Raw genomic sequence first — 7,957 nt, 5'->3', positions numbered from 1 at the left:
CATGAAACAGGATGTTTCCCTCAAAATTCAAGAAGAGGTCTCCAAGCAGCTAGAGGCTGGGTTTATTCGAGAATCCAAATATCCAGAGTGGATTGAAAATGTCGTCCCAGTTCCAAAGAAAGATGGCAAGGTCCGAATGTGCGTTGATTACAAAGATCTTAACAGGGCTAGCCCTAAAGATGGTTTTCCACCATCACACATCGACATTCTGGTCGACAACACAGCAAATCATGCCTTACTCTCTTTTATGGACGTGTACGCAAGCTACAATCAGATTCCCATGGCAGAGGACGACATGGAGAAAAAAACCTTCATCACTCAGTGGGGTACATATTGCTATACAGTTATGCCGTTCGGACTGAAAAACGCGGGGGCTACGTATCAAAGGACATCCACAGCCATTATGCGCGACATGATTCAAAGAGAAATTGAGGTATATGTCGACGATATGATTGTCAAATCCAAGGAACGACAAACAGGCTCAGGCAATACAATATGAGGCTCAATCCTCAAAAATGTGCATTCGGGGTAACGTCCACTACGCCACAATAAGCTTTTAATAGCCCTGTTAATTAGCAGCGCTGTTAAATTAATATTAGCGCTTTTTAAAAGCGCTATTAATCTTGCCTCATTTATCAGCGTTTAATATGTAAGCGCTATTAAAACTCTGTTGTATGGCGGGAAATTTTGTGCACCCAACAAATAATTTAATTTAAATTAATTAGTAGCGTTTAACTAAAAAACCCTGTTACTACAGGCGATTTTTTAATTTTTGTCGGCCTCTTTTCAGTTTTAATTTTTAATCATCAAATACCTGTAATAAAAACAATTAAATACATTTTATAACCTGTGTTAAGAGTCAAATATATATTTTGCTCCCCACAAAAAAAAAATCTAAGAAACCAAATGAAAATATACATATATATATATATATATATATATATATATATATATAAAAGATCCAATTTCATTTCTATCGTAGATCAAATAAACGTCTCATTGTCTCATAACTTAAGATCATATATGCCAAAATTAAACACACTACAAAAATACACACTAGAAACAGAAAATAAGTATCCCTGTCATATAGTACTTCTTTTAATTTCAAATCCACACACTAAAATTAGAACGTTTTCATTTGAAAAGGTTAATATGTTCTGCCAACTCATTCTCTACACCGCCACACATCTCACAACCAATAGCAATTCCAGCAAATTTCGATGATCCGGTTATCCTTCGTATGGTGGTGTTAGAGCTAGGGCGACCAAAGGCAATTCATTCCTTCCACTCTTTATGGCTATCCCATCCACTCACCATTTGATAGGTACATGTCTTCAATGCAAACATTGGAGCTTGAATATGAATGCAAATTCAAGAAAGCTGAGTTAGTATATAGGAGGACAAGTTCACTGGTGTTTTAGTCAGAATGGCTTATATCAAAGTTCTAGCAGCGAAACAGCTACCTAACTATCCAAGATACAACACACGTACACAACAGAGGACACATGAAGAACAATAATTTTAACAAAAAACAAATCTCCTCATGTCAATCACACACACAATTGTAGGATACAAAAGAAAATGGGAAACTAAAGTAAGTGGATTTGTAAAGAAGATACATTAATAGTGCGATTGGATATCGGGTTCTTGAGGAAGGGAAGGAAGAGAGTGAAGGATATATGTTCTTGAGGAAGGGGGTGACAGGTTGCATATCGGGTTCTTTAGTTTTATCACTTATCAGCTACTAGTACTTACTACAGTTCAAAATGAAGAAAGTGAGTCAATGTTTGATATCCTCAGGTTTTTATATTGGTGTGAGTAATAATCAGTACACTGGAAGTTTTTCCAAATACCATGTGGGATGAAAAGAAAGGAGACAAGCAGACAACCATGATCATTTCACAGTAGGTGTTATTTTTGGGGAAAAAAATCCAGCAAGTCCACCCGAGTTTAAACATGAATCACTTAAAATTAGAACACATATTACAACACACCAAACCACATGCAGACTTCTGTTCTGTACCTAGACAAGGGCTCTTATATATGAAGAACTGAAAACAGGTTAGGTTAAGACTGGATCTTTCACTTATATTAATGTAAAGAAAAGTGAAACTTTTGATTCTACAATGTCTGTACAGGGCCAACAGGTGATTAGCCATTTGTTTTTCTTCAGGCATAATCCATGTTGAATGCATAGTAACTGAGTTCTAAAGAAATAGACCTATACATCGTCTACCATTGCAGAATTTCTACATGTGCTGAACACCTGATAATTTGTGCAGAATTATCAGGTGAGATATGTTAAATCGTATACCATTCAAGAATTATCAGGTGAGGGTATGTTCAATCTCTATTTCTTTTGCATGCATGACTATAGTTTTTTTTACTACCAATGCTATTTGGAAAAGCTTGTAGCTCCTGCAATCTGTTTATACTTAGGTGACAGATTCTCACCTCTGGTCTTCTATTATTCGTTTCGGAAATATATACATGACTTGATTGAAATCAGAAAGGTAATTTACTTAACTTTTGCTGATGTTCCTAAATTTTCTCACGTTACCTTTTCTTTATATGCTCTAAACACTTGGTGAGATTATAATTTTGAACTTACTAGTACTGCTACTTCTGTTTGTTATAGTAATACACGAGTACATGTATAAAACTACAACTAACATGTGTCATTGTCTGCACAACCAAAACAAAAATGTCAAGCATCTGAAATTATCAGGTGTATAGCACAAACATTTTTTGACAGAAATTCAAAGTAACTACGATTTATCAGAGATCTAAATAAAGACAAGAGTGAAATCTTTACCATTGCTAAAAACTCAAGGTTTGCGGAATTCAAAGTAGGAAATCAAACAGAAAATAACAAGCAGAAGTAGTGGAACCTACCATAAGCAACAGCGGGCAAATATTTGCTTTTCCAACTGATCATTAAATTCAGGAAAGAGGAACAACATCAAACTCCAACATCAGAGCAAGCCATTGAAAAACTCCCATGAGAAGAACATGACGCGTCCATTGAGCTCTAACTTCGTCATTTTGTTCTTGATCATAACTCAGAACATTGCAAATAATGAAAGTACTACAAAATGAGAAAGTTAAGATAAGTAGTAAAAACACATATAATGTCTAGGCATAATTGAACAAAGAAAAATACAATACATCTTCAAATATTCTAGATAATATTGTTGAATCCAACACATATTTATCTCTAATTCTGATAGAAAAGGCCCAAAGGAAAGAATAATAGCACATAAACAATGGCTTGTCACGATAAGGATACAACATTAGCATCTCCCAGAGATCAGCATATACAAGCTGAAGTCTTCGTGATTCTAGAAACATTTAAATCTTAATAGCAGCCAGGTTCCCACGAGAAAGATTATCCTACACATCAAAAACGATATCTTTGTAAACCACTACCAAGGCTTCATGTTATTAATTGTTGAGCTAAATTGCTAAAAAGCCAATGATATAAACAGTAATACTATCAGCAAAAACGTTATCATTATTCAATAAGTACCTCACTTGATCATCACTGTAAACAGGTGCATAGGGAATATAAGTCTTGTCCTGCATAAAACCAAACCACCCTATGTAACCGAACAACTCAATCCAAATAGTTCTATGTATCAAAAAACATGAACTTATTCTCTCTAGCTTACTATTGACAGTCTGAAAAACTCATGATATCAGAAAGAATGTCAATTTCTAAGCAACTCATAAATGAGCAGTATGATAGATCAATTTCTTAGCCGTGCTAGCACCTGTGCTAATTTGTCAATGTTTTCTGATGACACATGTTCATTTAGTTCATCATTTATATTTTAATGACTAAAGCTTTAAACTCTTGGAATTTGTATCTTTGCTTGCAGATTCTCATAAGATCTGAAGCGTAATTTTGTTTCAGCAATGGCATGTACAAGTTTCTCTTTATATAGTGACTTAGACTGATATTTATGCTTTCTTCTGCTGAGTGCCTGGGGATAATGGAGTAAATATAGATATTTTTGCAGTGCAACGGAGGAATTTCCTCTCCTTTCGTTAAAACAGTGTCATAAGCTGATATTCAGTGTTCCTTGTAAGTCAAAACAAAAGAACAAATCATCACAGATATGACAGATTACCTTATAGTTAATGTTTGTACTCAATCAATCTTTCTAATTGTTGTTCAAATTTCTGTGAAATCTGTCATGAACTCTCGTTTCTGCCTCAGTTATGATACCCCACCCCTTACTGCCAATAGTTTAAGTTTGGAAACCAACATTTATGACATGTAGTTGAACCAACTCAACTTGTAATGTGCTGAATTTTTCTCAATCACTTGAGCTCCTTGTCTATTTATTGTTGTAATTTTAATATCTGTTGATTTCTTCAATCCCTGTTTCTGTTTCTTGGCGAGTGTGTCTGATCACTGATGTTGTGCAATTTCCATTTGTCCGCTATTCCCCAAGGACTTATATGGAGGCAACTTATTCCTCTGTTTGCTGTGTCTCCTGTTTTCATAAAATAATCTTGTTTTGTTGGTTACAATAACTTTTCTTTTTTTTATGTTGCAATATAAACAGTTTCCATTGATGAATGCCATAATTATACGATATTCTCGTCCTTAAATAGGATCTCACATGTTTTCTTTAGGAAATCATACGAATTTAAGAATACTGCAAAAAACTCTCAGAAGAAATTCTATTCTAAAAATTTAAAACTAATTCCCTTACGTAGATTAATTTTTTTTTTATTATCGTACGTAAAAATGCATACAGTTTTATACTTCTATTATTATTTCCTAACATGTAAACTATTGGTCTACATAGATCCATATAATCTATTATACATTTATACTGACCTGAATTCTTTTGCTGCAGCATTGGAAATTTTTTCTTCGCTGGAGCCCGTACATTCTTCCAGTCTCTAGAGTCTGTAATATTTTTGTTTTCACGTGTTTAAGAGATTCCCAAAGAAAGTCTTGTTCTCACGGTCATATCCACCAATGACAGATTGACGCTGGGCTGTGAGTAATGGGTATAATTATCTAAAATGCGCGTTATTTACCTAGTTTGTGGTACATGATTTCCTCATCTTGTGTTTGGGTAAAGAGAAATTGTGCTCATCTGTAAATAGAAGGGTTCAATTACCAGATTTGCAATTCTTAGTTCTCTCCCAACTACCAATCAAGAACATGCTGCACTTACTTATAGGATCAAATCCTTCGCAAGCAAATAATCAAGCATTTCTCCATCCATTACAAATCGAAAAGTTGGAGGACACTAGGGATGGAGTGTGTTACCCAGCTAAAACCCAAATCCAATTCAACCCCTTAATAAAAAATTAAAAAAAAAAAAAAAAAAAAAAAAAAACCCAACAAAATCATACAAGAAAAGGGGGAGATACCTGATAAAATTTACTGGAATCGTGAACCTATTTGAGCAAATCTTTGGCAGATTTCAAGATGACTAAGAGTGATTCAAAGGCTTTGACTTGGTAATTGAACCACACACAACAAGAAAATATGTTCGCCAGATAATACTTCCCCGCCCAGAAACGTTCGCCGGAGAATTGAAAGTACGAAAAAGCTCTGGATTCTGATCGAAGGGAACTCTGTCATTTAGGATTTGGGAAATTTCGGTTTGAGTCAACTTGGATTGGGATTGAAATTTTTAATTAGATTGGAAATTTGATGCTTAACTGTGGAAGTCGTGGTGGGGGAAGGAAGGAGATGGAGAACGTGGCCGGGAAAGAATTTAGGCTTTCGTGGTATTTTTTTTTTAAGAAATTACTATAGCTATTAATCTCAGCGTTCAAAGAAAATCGTTGTATTATATTTGAATAAAAATAAAGATTGATTTTTTAAAAGCAATATAAAATAAAGTGATATTATTTTATATAAATAATAGCGCTTTTTGATAAGTGTTATTAATTAGGCGCTCTTAATTAATGTTTTTGTTGTAGTGGTCAGGCAAGTTGCTCGGGTATGTCATCAGTTCTCGGGGCATCGAGGCTGATCCTTTAAAAATCAAGGCCATTCTGGGCATGAAACCGCCAGCGAATGGGAAAAAAATTAGGGGGTTCCTTGGCAAATTATAATACATCAGCAAATTCATTTCAAAACTCACCATGATTTGTGAGCTAATGTTTCGAAAACTCCGCAAGAGTGAGCCCAAGGTATGGGACGAAGGCTGTCAACATGCATTTGACACCATCAAGGGCTATCTTTCAAATCCACCAGTGTTAAAGACACCAATATCGGGTGTTCCACTAAGGCTTTACCTTACAAAAACTGACTCAGTAGTAGGGGCCATGCTTGCCCAAGAGATCGAAGGCAAAGAAAATGTCGTGTACTATTTAAGCAAGAACCTACTTGAATACGAGACCAGATATACTCAACTCGAAAGACTGAGTATCGCCTTGGTTTGGGCCAAAAAGAAACTCCGACACTACATGCTCTCCCATACAGTGCTCGTGGTTAGCAAAGCAGATCCTCTCAACTTCTTATTCAAAAAACCGGCTCTCAACGGACGGCTGTCCAGATGGTTTGTTATGTTGGGCGAATTCGATCTGAAATACATTCCTCAAACATCTATCAAGGGTTCAGCGATATCATATTTCCTAGCCGAATGTCCTATCGAGGCAGAAGAGGAGAATTACGACCTACCCGATGAGAAAACTCTAATGACAAGCGACGACAGTTGGTCACTGCACTTTGACGGTGCCTCTAATCAAAGCGAATGTGGTGTCGGGGTAATCCTAGTAGCTCCTGACGGCACTCACACTCTCATCTCACCAAAATTACAATTCAATGTTACAAACAATGCGGCCGAATATGAAGCATGCATTATGGGCCTAGAAGCCGCCATAGCATTGGGTGTCCAGAAACTTCGATTATACGGGGACTCCTCCCTGATCATCAATCAAATTTCCGGCAAATGGAAATTCAGAAGCGAAATCTTAGCCCTATACCAGCCCTACCTCGAGAAGCTGTCTGAGCAAGGGGAAGATCTTTGTTACACATACCTCCCCAGAGAGGAGAATCAGTTCGCCGATGCACTGGCAAAACTAGCATTAATGATCAACATTACTAATGGCATGGCTGAAATACCACTTACAATTGAAACACGTCAAGAAGCAGCATATGTCCATGTTATTGAGGACATCGAGCCTGACGAAGATGAGCCTTGGTTTACAGACATTCAAAGGTATCTACAAAATTCTTAATATCCACCGTATTTTTCAAGCAAAAGTCAAAGGGCTTTACGCCTACAATCAACCAACTTCCTTCTAGAAGGTGGCGTTCTATATAAGAGGTCCCCTAACGTCCCCAATCTCCGATGTGTTGACAAGCACGAAGCACAAAAAGTCATGGACACCGTACATGACGGGGTCTGTGGTACTCACATGAATGGGAAGATGCTGGCTCTCAAAGTCATTAGGGCTTAGTAATACTAGACCACCCTCGAACAAGACTGTTACTTCTTCGTCAAGGAATGTCCTATCTGTCAAAAGTGTGCGAACCTGAAGCACATTCCCCCATCCTTTCTATATTCACAATCATCACCATGGCCATTCTTAGCATGGGGTATCGACGTCATCGGCAAAATCACTCCAATAGGCATCGGGGGTCATGAATTCATACTAGTTGCCATCGATTACTTCACTAAGTGGGTCGAAGCCAGGTCATTCAAAATATTGGGTTCCAAGCAAGTTGCCCTATTCATACAAGAAAATATCATATGCAGATAAGGCGTTCCTCACGAGTTCATCAGTGACCAGGGAACCCATTTCTAAGGCGAGTGTGAAGATCTATTCACCGAGTACAAAGATCAACATCATCGCTCTTCGCCTTATCGCCCACAAACCAATGGGGCAGTCGAAGAAGCCAACAATAATGTCAAAACCATCATCATGAAGATGACAGCAAATTACAAAGACTAGCCCCAGAAGCTGCACTTTGCAT

The 7,957-nt window shown here is 37.0% G+C and overlaps 1 long non-coding RNA gene across 3 annotated transcripts; it reads right to left on the bottom strand.

Annotated features, from left to right (window-relative positions):
• Window positions 1-907: 907 nt before the first annotated feature.
• Window positions 908-5,797, bottom strand: LOC110795682 (uncharacterized). Of its 3 annotated transcripts, XR_002535381.2 has the most exons (6): window positions 5,398-5,797; window positions 5,199-5,297; window positions 4,853-5,117; window positions 3,530-3,579; window positions 2,896-3,393; window positions 908-1,352 (listed from the first exon to the last, which is right to left on the bottom strand). It is a non-coding gene; the product is annotated as an uncharacterized lncRNA (long non-coding RNA). The 3 variants fall into 3 exon arrangements; XR_008932941.1 differs by having other exon boundaries at window positions 4,853-5,297; XR_002535380.2 differs by lacking the exon at window positions 5,199-5,297 and having other exon boundaries at window positions 5,398-5,795.
• Between the last annotated feature and the right edge of the window lie 2,160 nt (window positions 5,798-7,957).

Source organism: Spinacia oleracea, chromosome 4, assembly GCF_020520425.1.
Source record: "Spinacia oleracea cultivar Varoflay chromosome 4, BTI_SOV_V1, whole genome shotgun sequence".
NCBI classification, from domain to species: Eukaryota; Viridiplantae; Streptophyta; class Magnoliopsida; order Caryophyllales; family Amaranthaceae; genus Spinacia; species Spinacia oleracea.
Note: the sequence above shows the minus strand (reverse complement) of the source record. Positions and strands in the feature narration are given on the sequence as shown.